The 18,157-nt window shown below is 39.6% G+C and overlaps 1 long non-coding RNA gene across 1 annotated transcript in view; it reads right to left on the reverse strand.

Annotated features, from left to right (window-relative positions):
• Window positions 1-690: 690 nt before the first annotated feature.
• LOC127575367 (uncharacterized) overlaps window positions 691-18,157 on the reverse strand; it is a 33,066-nt gene continuing 15,599 nt past the window's right edge. Inside the window, exons 2-4 of the long non-coding RNA XR_007957041.1 lie at window positions 17,263-17,474; window positions 9,372-9,466; window positions 691-1,871 (exon numbers count right to left, since the gene is read on the reverse strand). This is a non-coding gene — a long non-coding RNA (uncharacterized LOC127575367). The remainder of the gene's footprint in view (window positions 1,872-9,371; window positions 9,467-17,262; window positions 17,475-18,157) is intronic.

Genomic DNA, 18,157 nt, shown 5'->3' on the forward strand with positions numbered 1-18,157 from the left:
TGTGGCTGAGGTGTAATCTATATCTTTAGTACCTTTAGAAAATTATTCGCCTATCATGATCCCTAACAGTGATAGTTTCTGTGACTCTAGCCTCTCAGGTAAACGGTAATATACATGCCTGGGCAATAATTGACTCTGTGTGCCCTGATTAGAGGAGTGCAAGTCTCAGCTGAGGTCCAAATAATATATTTGTAACCTCATTACAAAAAAACCAAAGATCTATGAATTAGTGAGTCTGTGAGAATATTTTTGTTTTTAGATAACCAGAAGGTCTCTGGCCTTTCCAAGAATGATCCTTAGACTAACCCCAACTCACACACTATGTGCACCTTACCATATTTGCCAGCTTGAGACAGGCAGATGCGTCAGAGGTATCCCTCATGACTGTTATAATAAAGGATTCTCTTCCTGACCTCAGTAAGGACACTGGAAGAATTGGCAGAGCTCCCAGTAAATGGCATTATGGATTTATTGAGACCCAACAGCCCTGTGGATTGTTCACCATAGGATAAATAGACACAACCTTCAATCAAAAATCTGAAAGTTTTATAAATCATTCTCATGAACACATGAATATCAATATTCCATACTTTTGGACAATCATAATTATTGTCATGACATAATTATACCAATTGGAATGTTGCACCAGGTAATTATGTACGAGTTCATGCATTGTACTTGGCTGTTGATCCTTCCTCTGTAGCCAGAAGAGATCCATTGGACTGGGTTTTCATTTCTCCATTGCTATTACATTTCTAACTATTCTACAAAAATACATGCAACATTATGTTAAATGAAATAAACAGTGAGAGTTTTGTCTTCATATTTTGTTTGGATTTTGGATTCCATTTTCAACTCTGTGCAAAGGAAGGTTAATGAAAACTTAACCAATTTTTCTACGTATCAATGTATTTTTTTATTGTCAACTGTCTGATATTTTGAATTTTTATGGTTGGCTCTGGCAGAGGTTTAATTTGTATCTTGATCAAATACCAGATCTCAACAGTTATATTTCACGGAATCAGAGAACTTTCTCATCAAAAGACATAAATTTACTTAATATTAGCACATATATTTTCTGGTTGTAATACAGAGCTTTAACAGTTCATTACATGTTTGGATTCTGGGAGACTAGTCCCCAGTGAAGGAAGAAAGAACGTGCATACATACCAAGTCATTAAGAGGTCATCTGAAAGCATTTAACAATCAATGAAATGCAGTTACTGTGTTATGCAGTTTAATATATTAACCAGTTTGCTCATAGCAAGGTTCCTTGAATAGCAAATAAGTGCTTTGATGATCTGCTTTTGATGTTGCTTTGAGGGAGCAGTGCTGGCCAGTACTAGAAGAACTGTCTTCTTCTCCAAATGCTGTGGTGTATTTTACATCTCCTTGAGGCCCTGGAACAGGAAGATGGAGCCTCTCATTCAAAATATTCTCTAGATGAAGGGTCTCGGCTCGAAACGTTGACTGTTTATTTCCCTCCATGGATGCTGCCTGACCTGCTGAGTTCCTCCAGCATTTTGTGTAATGCTTCAGATTCCAGCATCTGCAGAATTTCTTGTGTCTCTAGATTGTCACATTGTATCAGTACTGCACTGAAGTGTTACATTGCTGGGCTGAGTTTCTTTAGGCCTTGCCCCAGCTGTTCTCTTAGGTTTGATGGAAGAGAGTATTGTAACGGAGGAATTGGAGAGCATCACAAAAATTCACCCTCTTTGTTCTTTAGCCCTAGCAGAGGTCTTTGAAACTATAATCTCCAAGGTCAATGTGCTGGTAGTATGAGACAAGGCGATACTTTAACTGCTTCTTGTAATCAGCAACCATTTCTCTTGGAAAGCTTCTTGCTGTCACTTTATTAGCATATTTACCTGCCAAATATGGGGTAAATTTGAAAGTGAAACAAAAAAATGGCAAATGTGGTTTATTTATTAGATTAACCTGTCATATTTGATAGAAATTAAGGAAGGAACATGCTAAACAATAATGTTGCATCTGTTGTCAAATGTGCACAATTCGGTCTTAGTTTGCATAAAATGCCAAATTGGAATTCTTGAAATCACATTCACAAATAAATAACTTCTTTTTAACTTTTCTTTTGGATGAGCTTCTCTTTGGATATAGGCAGTTTAGAACAAAGAATTTAAGATCATAACAAAAATCATGAACTCGGTGTTACTCAAAATGAAGAAAGGTAATACCTATTAGAACCCAAATCACATTTTTCTTTGCTATTAACACCATGAAAAATTCTCATGAAATCTGAACTTTATTACAAAATGAGGAGTGTTCCTAAACAAATTCTTAGAATAAATTTGTAATTATTATGTCAATCATTATGTATTCTGGTTAACACATGCAACTGCATGTCTTTCTTAAAAATGATTATCCCCCAAGTTAGTCATTCAAGATCTGTTCACATTAACTCTCCATACTGGCACCCTCATTAGTTTTTAGTTCATATTTTAGGATGTGAACTTTGCTGGCACAGTCAGCATTTTAACGTAATGATACCACTGAATGGCTTGTTAAGCCACATCAGAGGGCAGTTGGCTGTCAACTGCATTGCAAGGGGTCACACACCAGGCCAGACCAAGGATAGCAGAGATCCTCCACTGGAGACCATAGCGTACCAGATAGGTTTTTATGTCAACATTGCTAGTTTCATGATCAACATTACTAGGAACTAGTTTTTACATTCCAGATTATTAACTAAATTTAAATTGCATTACTGCGAGGTTGGGATTTGAACTTACAGTTCTTGATTTTTAGTCCAGATCTCTGGGTTATTGGTCCAGTAAGTTCACCATTGTCACTGCCACTGCCTTATGATATATTTTTATTTCCATATTTATTTCATTTATTTTCCATTGAAAACATATGGTGATTACAGAGCCTAACATGTTAGAATATCTGGTCAACTTTAAACTTACCACAGACCATTCAGCTCCATCAGGTCCATCTACTTATTCTCTTTCACATTCCCATCAATTCCCCTTTGATTCTTTTTCCACTTACCTACACCAAGGGGTAATTTAGAGTAACCAGCATGCCTTTGGGAATTGGGAAGAAACCAGAGTAGCTGACGGAAACCCATGTGGTCACAGACCACATCCAAGGTCAGGATCGAATCTTAGTCTCAGTAGCTCCTTAGCTACTCCACCACCATATTGTCCTTGCAGTTTTCTTCATTTAGTTCTATAATCATCAGACATTACTCATTTTCTTTTGAAGAAATGAATAAGCATAGTAGGCCAGTTTTGGTACAGCAAGCTATCTTGCAGTGCCCACAGAGAGTTAGCCCTTCCCTTGCACCTGTCAGCTCAAAATGTGTTAATTCTGCAAGTTGTTGGAAGTGCATTATAAAGGCAGGCTGAGGATAAGGGACCTTGTCAAATAATGGGAATTTAAACCTCGAGAGAGCATGAACTGAGAGGGTGAATTGGAGTCAAATCAGTTGCAGAAGGAAAAATATACAAAAAGAATAAGTGTATTAAATGAGAATAATAAAGGGAAATATACACAAATAATATTTTGGTGTTTTAAAAATCTCCAATGACTCACAGTCTCAAGGAATGGGATTTCCCATCATGAGTTCTTCATTTTCAGCTGATAATTACTGAACAATTTTCTTTGGTGAGGTTAATTTGCAATTAGTATGCAAATATACATTCAAAAAGTGGTTAGGGATGGAATGTTTCAACATAGTTAACAGTGGTAATTAAACAGCAAATTATAGTTAATTTTGAGGCTAGCGCTTCCTCACCACTAGTTGCTGGTTTAATTGCACAGTATTAATCGTGTGGATAGTTCATACTTTACTACTTTGTCAGAAAACTCCAGCACAAAATAAATTTGTCAGGAGGAGATTCTGATTCATGAATTCAACACTTTGCAAAGCAGTTTTCTTTTCAACATTCCCTTGAGACTTATTGACTTATTCTGTTCTTGTATCCTCCTGTTCTACCCTCACCATTCATTTTAAGCATTTCAGAAATACCTAGAAAGTATTAATAGCAGTTGACAGCTTATTCCGTTCAGATAGCCAGGGAGGAGGATCTCCCAATAAACTATTGATATTGCAGATATTCACATTCTCCTTGAATCTAGCAAGTCAGATCAGTAACTGCTTGTTTTCTCCCCACTTCTGCTCTGTCCTGCTTTAAACAGTATAACTTTGACGCTAAAGCAGATTAGGATAGATGTGTCCCTGTATGTATATTTCAATGCATTCCTTGGACAGCATTACCTATAGAGACTTACCATGTACACCATGTGCTTGAGCAAGGGCTGGATTCTAACCCCACCCACCTCAGTAATCCATCAGGTGGTTTACCCGCTCATGCTCTGCCTTGATGCTGTAATTAGACGGTGGATGGGCAGCTAAGCCAGTCATCCAAAGAAGCAATGACCTCCTTTAAACATCCGATGGCATTATCGCACTCTGAATTTTAATTCCAGCCTCAGCAGGTAAGTCACTGTGCCCTTCCTGTTCAGGCAGAAGCTAATTGGAAGCAGTTTTATCTTTAAACTTTCTTTTGGTGTGGTGCTGGAATACCTTCCTTGACCCAGAGTCTCCCCTGTCTCCACCTGAATGCCTGTGGGCAGCCCTTGGTTAACTTACGCATGGGCCTTCCTGTCCAAGGTGGCTCTGGTTGCAATCCTCAATATTACAAGATAAGATATCTTTCTTAGTCACATGTACATCGAAACACACAGTGAAATGCATCCTTTGCGTAGAGTGTTCTGGGGGCAGCCCGCAAGCGTCACCACTCTTCCGGCGCCAACATAGCATGCCCACAACTTCCTAACCTGTGTATCTTTGGAATGTGGGAGGAAACTGGAGCACCCAGAGGAAACCTATGCAGACACGGGGAGAACGTACAAACTCCTTACAGACAGTGGCCGGAATTGAACCCAGGTCGCTGGCACTGTAAAGCGTTACGCTAACCACTACACTACTGTGCCGTACCATGGGATTGATGAGGATCTTGTGTGTCTACCATCAGGTCAGTGGCATTAAACTGAGGAATGGAGGGGGAAGTGATCAGTCCTGTTTCTACAGCTGCTCGGTTTCTCCTGTGCTGATCGGAGGAGTTAAAATTCCTCCCATCAGTTCAGTTTTTATCAGAAATGTACTGCAAATTAAAATCCAACATTGCAAATCTCATCCTCGCAAGGTGACACTCATGATTGCATCACACAAGCAGCATTGGTGCTTTGGCAGCAATGGTCTGTTGCAAATAGATTTTAAACATCTGAGGTGTCACGAGAAAAGCATCAATGACTTCTGAATGTGGGAATTTCACCAGTCAGTATCCTGGCTCTGGGATTTCATGGGGAAGGAGGTGAAAACCTATGTCCTGCTTGATTAAGCTGTCACTCACCTATTTAATATAACAGCTCTCCACTGCCTTGTGTCACCCATGTCATCCCAAGCTGCCTGATGACAGTAACAGTCAAAATTGTTGTCAGTTTTACACCCACAATCACAACTGCATCCCTAATGAAAACATCTGGTATAATCCACTGCCTGCTGATGAAGGAAACCAAATCCATCGCACTCACGATAATGTAGCAGCTAGTGTAACACTATTACAGCACCAGCAACCCGGGTTCAATTCCGGCCACTGTCTGTGAGGAGTTTGTACGTTCTCCCAGTGTGTCTGCGCGGGTTTCCTCCAGGTGCTCCAGTTTCCTCCCACATTCCAAAGATGTATGGGTTAGGAGCTGTGGGCATGCTATGTTGACGCCAGAGGAATGATGACACTTGCGGGCTGCCCCCCAGCAGGTTCTCAGTAACGCAAAAAGACACATTTCACTGTGTGTTTCGATGTACGTGTGACTAATAAATAAATATCTTAAAAATATCACTGGTTGTGCAGGAAGTTCATACAACACTCTGTTTGATTCTCAACTGTGGGTTTGCGTGGCATAAAATAGGAAATGCTGAAAATATTCAGGTCAGGCAACATCTGTGGAGAGACAAACAAAATACACCTTTCAGATTAATAATGTTTTATTTGAACTAGGAAAACTTTTTAGAACATTTTCTGGTTCATATAGGTCATCGGCTTGAAACATTAACTCCATAGACACTGACTGGCCTGCAAAGTACTTCCAGCCTTTTCTGCTTTTAGTTCAGCATCCGCAGTTTTTTGCTGTTTGATTCAGATTTGGGTGGTGCTGCTTATTTAGTGCCAGATTCTCTTGGCTTCTTGTCTCTTGACCAACCTGGCCTTACCACCATGATCCTCAGGGATAGAAACAATGGTGTTTCAAAACTGAATGTCAATATTTCCTTACCAAATTATTCTTAGCATATTTTTTTTTGCAGAGGACAGCAACTATTTTCAAAACCTGGTAACTCAGTGTTGCAACGTGATGGAATCACATTCAGAAGTCCTGTAGAAACATTACCTTACGTGAGGTATCATTTCTTCCTGCCTCTAAGGCATTAATTTTGACACCACTTTTATGGAGGTGATTCTTTCAAGAGGTAGGGTAGGGACACAAAAGCAGAGAAATGGTGGGGTCCACTAAATTAAGTGAGGTCTTCCTCATTTTCCTGGTATGGTGCTATGTCAGGGCTGGGGTAGGAAATATGTGTGATGGCGGGGGATAGGCATTCCCCCTCCCCAAATTATGTTGCCAGACAGTCACTGTGCTGTCTTAATGAAGGTGAAACTTATGAGGAAAGAGCACAAGTAGAATGTGAAGAGAAACAGAATTTAAAGTTGCTTCAAATATTCTGCTTGACTGACACCTCACAGATCTTCAAGCCGTCACCAAATTTCTAAGGAGGCATGGGAGCCAGACATCTCCTGGGCTAATTGCTAGGAATTAGGATTAGAAGATTAGCCTCAGATGTCCTCCTCTGTGAAGAGGGAAGGTCAATTATCCCAATACCATGAGCTGGCCTGATTAGTTGCACAATTGAGTACTCCATACAAGAGAACTGATCGCAAAAGTTTACTTGGGAAAAACGGAGGGCGTTTCCCCCCTCAGGTGTTGTGATAATGTAATTAATATCACTAGTTGAAATATCAATTTATAAGGAGCTGTACCTGGCATCCATTACTCTTAAAGGATATATTCTTCATTGATTTAATACAAAAGGGAGAAAATAACCCCATCATTCTCCCATTAATTACAAGAGTTGTGAAAACCCTGGAAAAACAAAATAGACACAAGTCTTCTGTGATTTCAGACTATTGAAATGAAGTTGGATTGGCATTTAGTGTCTTTTCACTGTGTCCATTTGGTGCATTGAATAGGCTGGAAAGCTTATCTTAGCAAAAATCAAACTTAGAAGTTACAATGTACTTCTTAGATTTTTCCATTATAAATTCCTAGTATGACATTTTTAATGAAAACTGCCTCATGTGGGTATCTGGCTTCTGGTTAATGTTATTTTCCTCAGTGCATGGGCACAGGAATTTGATTAATTCAGTTTCTGCCCCTTCCACCTGCATTGCAGATTGTTTATGGGGATGAAAAGCACTTGCTCTGTTCCCCACCCAGTCCCTTTCTCCCCACACTGCAACCCCTGACAGCCTGGCTACCTGAGTTCAGGGATATATTAATGGATTCCACTGGAAGGTCCACCATTCACACTTCCAATTCCAAGAAACAGTTCTGTTCTCGTCTCAAAGCAGGTCCTGAACACACACACGCTAAACAATTGTCAATCCAAGAATATCTACAGCCAGTGAGATACAGGCCTGGCAGTGTGTGACCACAACAATTTTTGGTTTTAGCAACTTCCCTTGCTGACTGGAGTTGCCTCTTGCTTCCCCACTCCCCCACACCACCACCCACCCCCCCCCCCAACCCCTGCTCTCATAGCAACAGGTTTGGGCACATCTTTTGCACTGGCACAAGTCCTGGAGACAATCTTATTATTTCAATAATCTTTTCCCCTTCAGGCCATCCAATATTTAGTCCTCTGCTGGAATAATTGGTCAAAAGTGCTTGGCTATGGCATTAAAGTGAAAGCACTGTAGAAAAGGCCAAAGGCTGGGAGACTAAAGGCAAATGGTATGGGGCCAATCGATGCTTCCTGAATTAATTGGATGTTGATTGTAATGCATCATAGAGATTTATGGGAGGATATCCCTTTCCCCACCCTTCATAAGATGGGTGATCCAGTGCTTTTGGGACCAGAATGCAATGTGTTCCTTCGAGCCCTGAGGAAAAGAAGAAGCCCCTTGAATTTTATAAACAGATGACTTGCCATGCTTGATGCACCGAAAACTGCTCGAGGATCTATTCCAATATCGTTCATGTTATCGGAAGAATCTAAAAGCTAAAGCTCTTTTGCATTCAGCAATGCTGCACTCACAACTTTGGAGACACATTAGTTGAGCTGAAGACCTGCATCACAATCTTTCAAAAGAAGTGTCTAGGAAGATAATGGATGCACTGGTTGTTGTTTTCCAAAATTTTATATAGAGAACATTTCTCATCAACTGAAAGGAAGAAAATGTAACCATAGTATTGATTAATTTTTCTTAAACTGTAACTAACAGAAAGGGGAACTGGGGGCTGGGTGAATTGGCCTTTTAGAAGGCTTTGACATCACATGAGGTTACTAAACAAAATTAGAGTGTACAGTGTTGGGGTAATAAACGGGCATGGAGTGAGAACTGAATAAAGAACTGAAAACAAAGAGTAGGAATAAATAGGTCATTTTCAGGTTGGAAGGTTGTGGCTGGTGGAATGTCAGAGGAATTGGTGCCTCAAAAAGCTTTGAAAAGCCAGGCCAATGGTGCAGGCTTCTGTTCAGGCTACTTAGGTACTGAAGATATAACATTTGTGTTCACTAGTGTCCAGTGATCAACCACAACACATGTTCTTTTGCTTTGCTAATTTTGAGGCAAGCTTGCACTAGCTCAAAAATTGAACACCAGATAGAGTATGCATGCCTAAACTTCCAATTACTCCCCTGACTTTGACGAACAGGATAGAGAGTTTGTCCCTTGATTAACTCATGTAATGAATTTATTATTTTCAATTCACCTTGCATTGAACAGAGGCCCACAGCTCAAATTTACAAAAAATGTGAAATAATTTGGGACAAAATTAGAAACTTAATTTGGAGAATGACTGCTGAGGAGGATAGTCAAAACCTTAAAATGGAGGATGGTTTAATGAAGTTGCTGTTAAGATAAATATTGGGAGCAGGGCTTGCGCTGAAATTAAATCATGCTCCACTGACTCTTGATTTCACCAGTCGTGAAGCTGGAACTTGCAATTTGTGTGACATATTACAATTTGTGCCCAGAAGATAAACTGTTTGATGACAGGCTGAATATCTACCTATATCGTTCATAATTTCCTACAGTTGCATTGGAGAGATTTGTACATACCTGTCAGCTGGAGAGAGTCAAGCTCTGTGATGTGGATTAGTACTTATGTCTGTGCTTTGATCATTTTCTTCAGATGCAAACAATGGCTCCAACAACTGAAATAGTAAATAATATTACATTAGGTTTCCTTAATCATCACTTAATCTGTCAAAAAATGAGGACTTAAGGTCCTCAATGGTCTGTTCAGAAAGTTTCCTATCTAAATAGGATCAACTCTTCAGTCAACAAGACTAGGAATCCTTTTCATTCAATATTCACTTCATATTGAATTAACCAATCTCAGTTGGCTCAAAGATACATTGTGGTCAGTGAGAGCATTGGGGATTGAAGAGATAAGTTTTCTGTTCCTTACAGCTAGTCACTGTGCATGTATGTGGACTTCAGTGAGTTAGGGAAGGGCATTTGGGAAGGTGGATGCTGTGTTAATAGGACCAGGATTGATTGTTATGTCCTCATTGTCCGTAGTTTGGGCTGATGCATGAAGGTTTCATGTTTGAGTGAGACATCAGAAGATGACAGCAGCTGTCAAACTACTTCCTCGTGAGTCAGACCACCAGGAGTGAACAAGGAATAAAAGACTATGGTCCAAATCATTATTGGGTAATGTGGTTTTAACTCATTAATAGTTTTTATGAGTTATCAGGTCAGTGGAAATATACCTTGCATCAGTTGACTGTCCAAATAATCTCCTCTACTTCTGATCGGATGTACTTACACTTATCCTGGGGATTAAGAGCAAGGAGAAAATAGCTGACAACTATTATCTCAACTGCATGAGAAAATCTTAAGAACCTTTATGTTCCTGCAGATCTTTTGGCTTTTAGCAACCTGCTATAAGACTTTGTAAAACTCTATTAAGCAGAGTCAATACATTTCCAGAGCTGACAGTAATTTCTCAGCTGCTTAGAGAAACTTGTAATCATTTTGAACAACTCCAAAGGATTTCCATACCTACTTTGTTCTGTTTATCTGCTGTCTCTTCATAACTAATGCTTCTAATTTCCAACATCATATTAGTGATATCTTTTGTACCTCTCCAGGGTTAAATATCCACCCTGAAACATCCAGTTCTGGCTGAAAAATTCTAATCTCCGCCTAATCAGAGATTTCTATAATTTTAGTGTAACCTCTTCAATCATGCATTCAGCATCTTTAGGAAAAACCCAGAACTACTCATCTTTTTCCCTTTGTAACCTTATCAGCATTCTCCCATTTGTATATAACCTTGCCTGATGCTCTACTCTTAAAGCTGCATCATTTACTGTAAATATGCTCTCCTTATCCCTCACCCTTTCTCTACCCTAAACTTACTCTGACGACTATTTATCCAGTGTATCGACCTATGTTTTGATGGCATTTACACTCCTCATCTTTATTCTCCATATTCATACTTTTCACAACATAGAAGAAGGCCCTTAACGCATCAGGTCAATGCCAGCTCGCAGAGCAATCCCATCCATCCCATTCCCTCAGATATCTCCTGGTAACTTCTTCCTTCTCAAATGCCCATCAACTCCCCCTTGATTCTTCTACCACTCACCTACACCAGGGACAATTTACCGTGGCCTATTAACCTACTAACCAGCACGTCCTTGAGGTGTGGGAGGAAAGCGCGTACCCAGAGGAAACCCACTGCAGTCTTGGGGAGAATGTACAAACTCCACACAGACAGCATCAGAGGCCTGGATTGAACCCTGAGTTGTCAAGCTGTAGGCAGCAGTGCTAACTGATGTGCAACTGTGCTGTTTATTTTGTGTATTCAATCTCCTAAATAGGTCATTTACATCTTTGAAGCAAGCACTGGTCTTGATACAAATCCTTGGGAACATCCATCCAGTCAAAGAGAAAAATGTTAACCATGACACTCCATTCCTCTATCTTTATAACAAAATTTTCTATTGCAGTCTAACCTGATAGCTTTCCTTTTAAGTACCACCTGAATTAGACTGTGGCAAGTCATTCAGTAATTCCCATGGTATTTCAAAGCAAGAATAAAATGGATGAAAGCCAAGGATAAAACTGATAAAGCCCAAAAACTTGAAGCTGCAATTGCGAACAATTTCTGTTGGCATGTACATTGTAAACATTAGTCAATCAGCATATTAATCCATGTGGGATTGTCTGCTGCTTCACATCAAGTGATATTGAATAATTAACACTGGAATGCTAGTGCTCATTCATCCTGTCAATATTTCTTGGTCAGTAGTAAAAAAAGTCACGCTATACATGAAACAAAGAGTATGGGTGTGCAATCACATGGCACTCAAAAAAGTGTATTAAAGCAGTACTGTGCAGGGACATGCACCAATGAAAGTTGGGGTGCAGCCAACACTTATAAAACTACTCATTGGAGTCCCTACCAAGAAGAGAATGAACTTGTCAGACTCCCCATCAGTAGAGCAGATAAGGTTGAACCTCACTTAACTAACACTGAATCAGGCCTCGCCCTGCCATATAACAACATTTCTAGTGTGAGTGACCTATGCCATTTGCAGGCCTTGTATGCACACAAGAATTTCGCATAAGTGACATGCAAATTTGTTTCACAGAGTTTGATGTCGTGGTGCATCCTCTGTACATGTTTCTGGAAGTACACTAGCTGAATACCCAATCATATTTCACAACTGAGATTTTGATTAAAACGTAATTATGGACTCAACTAAAAGCTGTGTGATAGAATTTCCAGGTCAATACAAACAGACAATCCCTTTAAGCTTGGATAGGATCAATAAACATTCCCATCTTTTAGGCAACAAAATAGGCAGATTATTGGACCATATGGTTCTTTACCTCAAGAATTATGAATATCTTATTGCGCATTTCCAGGCATGGATTACTGAACTTTTCTCAGATGGTAACATCACTGATTATCAACTCAAAAATGAGAAAAAATGTTTTGATTACCATTTTAACTTTACAAAGGATATATTTCACTTATGAAAATGTCAATAATCCATGATTAATTTGTTTCATGTTTGTTTAGTTTCCATGAAAACACATAAGTAGAAGTTGAGTTCCCAATGTAATGCCTCATCCAGTGGAAACACATATTGGGAATCAATGGACAGAAAATCATGGAGGCCCACGTTATACTGCACTTCCCTAGGGACCAGAATCTGCAGCAGGAATGGAGCAGGAGGAGGGAAATAAAAGCAGACATGGAAGGAATCGTCAGTGTGACAAAAATTCACAAGTTGGAACAGAGGAACACTTTTTAAAACTTTAACACATGCATGTGGTCATTTAAAATGCTCATTCTACTTAGGGATCTTTCTCATCTGAGTGATACAAAGATTGGAATGGAATGGGTGTCCGTTACAGTGCTTGTCTGTTCCATTCAAATCAGTGGGAACAAACACAAAGCCAGTTCCATCATGTGCAGCTGACCCGTCAGTTTACCACTCAAAAGAGGAAGGTGAAAACTATCCTCTTTTGTTTTTGCATCTATACTGCTGAGGGACAAACATAAAATACAATTGGAAATACACACTGCATGGATTTTAGTTTCTGGCAGCAAAACTAATACTTTTAAATAAGTCATGGAAAATTGCAGTGTGGAGAGCAGTTTACAATGGTTCAGCCTCACCTTTTTAAAATTATTTACTGATATAATATTATTTTGCTTTAATAGTATATAATTTTTGTAGATAATATAAAACAATATAAATGGGTTTCACCTATCTCCATGTTACAGCTTCCCCCTTTCCCTTTTGATTACTATAATTAATAGCCAGAGTGCATTAAATTGGTGAGGCCAAGAACAAAGATTATTGCTGCCTTTCATAGATCATGCCTACATATTGCTGACATAATAAATAATCCACCCAAAATTTTAAAGGTAAATTCACTAAATCATTAATAATAACTAAGGGACCATACATCAACTTGAAACTAAGCAGTATCAAGTGCAGATCTGAGTTACGCTGAATATGAAGATTACATTTTATATTTGTGTCATTATATTACTTCCATGCCAAGCTATTATTGTGTTTTTTCACCTTGGATAATTTTGAAAGCGTTTATGTCACAGACTTTATTTCCACCTTACTTTTTGATTTTGGAAGTACGGATTTCGATGATCTACTGTTCAGGGAAGCACTCAGGCCTCAGGGGTCCTCCAGTACGCTCAATATTCCGTCAGCTTGATAAGCCTGGAGCCCCAGTGGTCCTGTGATTGATGGTCTCCCACTGATGTTTCATATATCTCCAACTTCCAGCCGACACATGGCACAAATAATTGGTGTCACTTCTATTGATCAAGTGCCAAATGCTGGCACAGCCAAAAGCTGACAAAACACTTCTTAATATTAGTTCACTGAAGTAACGATCTCGACCAACTTTACCTTCTGCTGCAAGTGACTGAATGCAGCAAAGCATGAGGGGACATTTTCCACGGTTTGTTCTTCCTCCTTACTGAAAGGACGAACATTGTCAACCCGTTCACATCCATAGGCCCTGATACTGATGGGGTGTGGGGGATAAGGAGGGTTGCAGTTACAACGTGTGAGAGACACTGGAAGCAATGACAAATGCAAGGAGTCTAGGATCATGGAGACACAGATAATCATGAAGGAGGATGATGTCTGGACATGACTGGGGGAGTGGGAGGAGCCGGGAATGAAGAAGTCTCGGCGTAAGGTGAAGCCTGAGATAAAAACTGAGATAAATTTTCATTTTTCTGTTGTATTTATGGGAAACGTATTGGATAATTAGTGCAAAGAAATGGTGCCACAAAGAGCAATGAGCTAAATTATACACATGCAGATAATTTCTTGATTTTACTGTCACTGGCCGAGGAATAAACATTTGGGAGGTCTCCTATTTTTCAAATGAATGCTGTGGGATTTTTTTTAGTAATGATCTGAGACTGTAAGTGAGGTCATGATGTCTAATCTGAAGGGCAGTGCCCCCAGCAGTGCAGCTCCCCCTTTGTATTATGCGAGGGCCACAGGAGGAATGTCCACAGAGCAACCCAGTGAACCTTTCTGACACCCAATCATGTTGTCACCATTCACTGAACAAGCCAATACCCTTGTGCATGCCCGAGGGAAGATGCATGACTTTGGTGGATGGACATGAAAAAAAGTGTCAGCTTCTATGACAATAATGCTCATTGCTCTGAAATAGGACTTGAGACCACAAGACAGGGATTCTAGTGCATGGATGCAATTTGAACTTGCAGGAAGGTATAACCCACCATGAGAGGTTACTGTGTCACCAAACCAATACTTTCAATTGTGTTCCATCCTATAATTAATATTAAAAGTCCAACGACCTTTAACAATGCATCCTGATGGTGACAGGGCAATCAAAGGACCCCACACCTACAACCAACATTTCCTTCCTAGTTTCAGAAGCAATCTCGTTCTCCAACGGTTGCTGGACTGACTTATCCTCACTTGTTTGAGTGTTCTCCTTCTGGGCTCGTATGGGTACTGATAATTGCCACCGTGCCAAGGAAGGAGTGTGTTTTTTTACAAAATAATGTTGTTTGCTTTTGTTATAATAATCCTGAAACAGTGAAGAAAATAACGTTCATGCATTTTAAAAGACCTAAATCAAACGTGGCAATGGATTAGTAGCTGATCACTTTACATAACTACCGACTGAAGTGCATGAATGCCCCACCTGGGTTCTGCACCTGTTCTCATGAAGAAAGATGGAAGTTAAAAATACGTATTTAATTGTGGCACTTTCTGCACAAAGAGAGTACAGGGGCCCTTTAAATGTGTTTCTGGGGAAAAGGATACACATCAAAACCATGCTCGATTATGACATTTCAATTCATCCATAGATACACTGGAACCAAAGAACCTCGGTTATTTTGGTACACCATTACCACAACCCCAAGGAATCACACGGAAGGGCTGGTAATTATGCCAGAATCCAGAAAATGTCATGTTTGGGTGATGGGCTGATGCTTTTCCAAGGCACTGGAAGGAGTGAAATCCCCCTCTGCACCTTTCGTGGCCACCATTTTGAGAGAGACTGGAACTGGAGGAGATAGTGGAAGTTGGGGCTTTAAATAAAGGTACAAGTCATTACTGATTCCCACCAGAGGGTATTACACAACCCTAGCCCTCAGAGGCACCCAAGGGCAGTGCAGCATCTGAAGTTTTAACCCACAAGTGAGGCCATCTGGGGTTCTGGGGCCTGGTCTGGTAAAGAAAGAGGGAATTAAAAAATATATAACTGCACATTTGTCTGTACAAAAAGCGTGCAGGGCAGTTTAATCATCCTTGTGCAGAGAATCTAATACTCTTCCCAAAACTGACGATCATGCCAGAATTCATCCTGATGGGTACCTTTGAGGTTTCCTCTGGTTGCATAGTTGCTCATACTGTGGACTAGCAAATATTCAGGATCCCTGCTGTTGCTAATGTGAGAACTACCACAAAGCCCCTCATCATTTCCATCATCATCACATTTCTTGCAAGTACCACAATGCAGCATAAATGTTCACCCAGTACATTTCATACTAGTTGGATGTTGTCAAAAACCTGAGTTAAATTCAAAATTAACTTTATTTATGAAGCTGTTCATCTTCCTTGTGTGACATGAACTGTCTTTACTATTTCTATGTACAGTTTTACACCAATTACTCACAATTCACATTTAGGCAGCAGATTGGTTAATGAGATCAATTTATATCCCTTGAAAATGCTAATCTATGAATTGTTCCTCTAAATGGTTCACTTTATACACCTCATTATTCACTAACTAGCATAGCCCAGGCAACAAAAATGTCAAATTTTACATAATATTCAAAATTAAAGTGATCTTATTCTCATTAGGATTAATAAATAAAAATATTTCCAACATAGATTTGTTAATGTACTACATTCAGACAATTAGATTTCTTTCAGTGAATGCTGTCCTCAAATATACAAAAAGGGGGATAACCCCTTTAGTAATAAAAAGTCTTGCATTTATGCAGCACCATCTTATATCTCAGCATGCCTTAAAACACTTAAATGAAGTGTTTCTTTATGTAATCACTATTGTAACATAGAAACCTGGCATTGACCTTGCAAAAAGTCCTCCCAAGCCACTATATCATAATCTATTTTGGTGATGCTGATCGTAAGCTAAGGTTAACTAGAACTCTCTTGCTCTTCTTTGAAGTTGTACTGTGGAATCCTTAAAGTCCACCTATGAGAGCAGAAACAGTCTCTGCCTCTGAAAGTGCTGCACTCCCTCAATATCAAACTGAATCTCCAAAGTGAGATTTGAACCCATATTTTTGCAACACTGAAGCAAGAATGCTAATCAACCGAACCACAGTGACTAACTAGTAGCCTCCTACCCAGACCATATAAAGAGCACAGAGGTCACTGAGATGTTTCTTCATTTAAGGCAGCCATTTTTACAGCATATTCAGAAATTTGTATTGTGAATGTACAAACCTATGATCATTCAAATTAGCAACAGGATTAGGTCCTGGCCCCTCAAGCCTATTCTGCCTTTTATTAAGATCAGGGCCGATCTGATGTAGTTGAGAATATATGGCTGAATGGTGTTGGATTTAGTCCTGGGTTCACAGCTTGCAGTTCTCATCCACCCACACTGACCTGACCTGGATTTGCAGGTCATTGTGCTGACCCTACTCACCCAGAGGCCATTCAGTGAGGCATAGAGAGACCTTAGCAGTGAGCAAGGCTCAGGCAATGCAGGCTTGGGTCCGACCCCAGAGCGGCTGAACACCTTTGACAGGAGGTAAGGCTGGAGGTACGGATTTGCTTTCAACCCAAGTCTATGAGGCTGTTTTACAGATTTTAAATACTAAATTTGTGGTAAATAACAAACCAAGAGCTATTAAACACAAAAAAAACTAAAACAGTTTTGAACCCAAAAAAACAATTTTTTTTAAAAGAAGCAAAGTTGAACTTACCAGGACTGATAGGCACGGGATTGGAGAGACGAATTCCCCAGCAGGATGCTGAGGAATCGCAGCAAAGTCAGGGCTCCACCATTTGATTCCACATGGACAGAAGTCATTCGGCATATCCTGGGTTTACTGTGGGTCTACCTAACGCCAAGACACCTGGCAACAGCTTCAGCCAGTGGGAGTCAGTTCAGTGTAGTCAAAGCATCTGACCCTCACTGTAATTGAAATAAACAATATCTTAATTTCATTTTGTACAAGGGTCAAGGTAGAAATTTACTCGCTATTGTATGGACTATGTAGGAAAGTATACTCATTGAACTTCACCCCTGGCTTCAATGGAACTGAATCTCAGTCATGGAGTTCAACTGCAACAAGTTACCACACCACTTGTTCACCATGTACAATGAATAATTTCAGTTGATCCCCTGTGAAATTGCTTGCAAAAGTCAGAGGATTAGCTAAAGATCTGAAAGGAGAAATGCTGAGATGCTAAAATAAATGAGGATTTTTTTTCTTGTTTCCTGGGAAGTTGGATTCAGAAGGATAGTGAAGAAGTATTTTGAATTTTTAAAAAAAAATCTAATACCAATCATTACTAACAATTGCCTGAGAATTTTCTCCTAATGACTTTTGGTTACAAAGACAACTTACCACTGCATGCACACAGATTCAACATATAGATGCGGCTTGCAACAACAATCTATGAACACTTTTTAGCAACTAATTATTTACATAAATTATATAAAATTCATTAGTTCTGTTTTGCAGAACTTAGTTTTTTTCCAAAATATCTCAATCAATGAAGGTTAAAAATTTGACCTGCAACCGACGAGCAAACTTCTCCTGGAGAAAGTGAAATTCACTGCTTTGGGAACCCAAGAAGTCTTTAATTTGTGCA

The sequence above is a fragment of the Pristis pectinata genome, chromosome 10 (genome assembly GCF_009764475.1).
Source record: "Pristis pectinata isolate sPriPec2 chromosome 10, sPriPec2.1.pri, whole genome shotgun sequence".
NCBI classification, from domain to species: Eukaryota; Metazoa; Chordata; class Chondrichthyes; order Rhinopristiformes; family Pristidae; genus Pristis; species Pristis pectinata.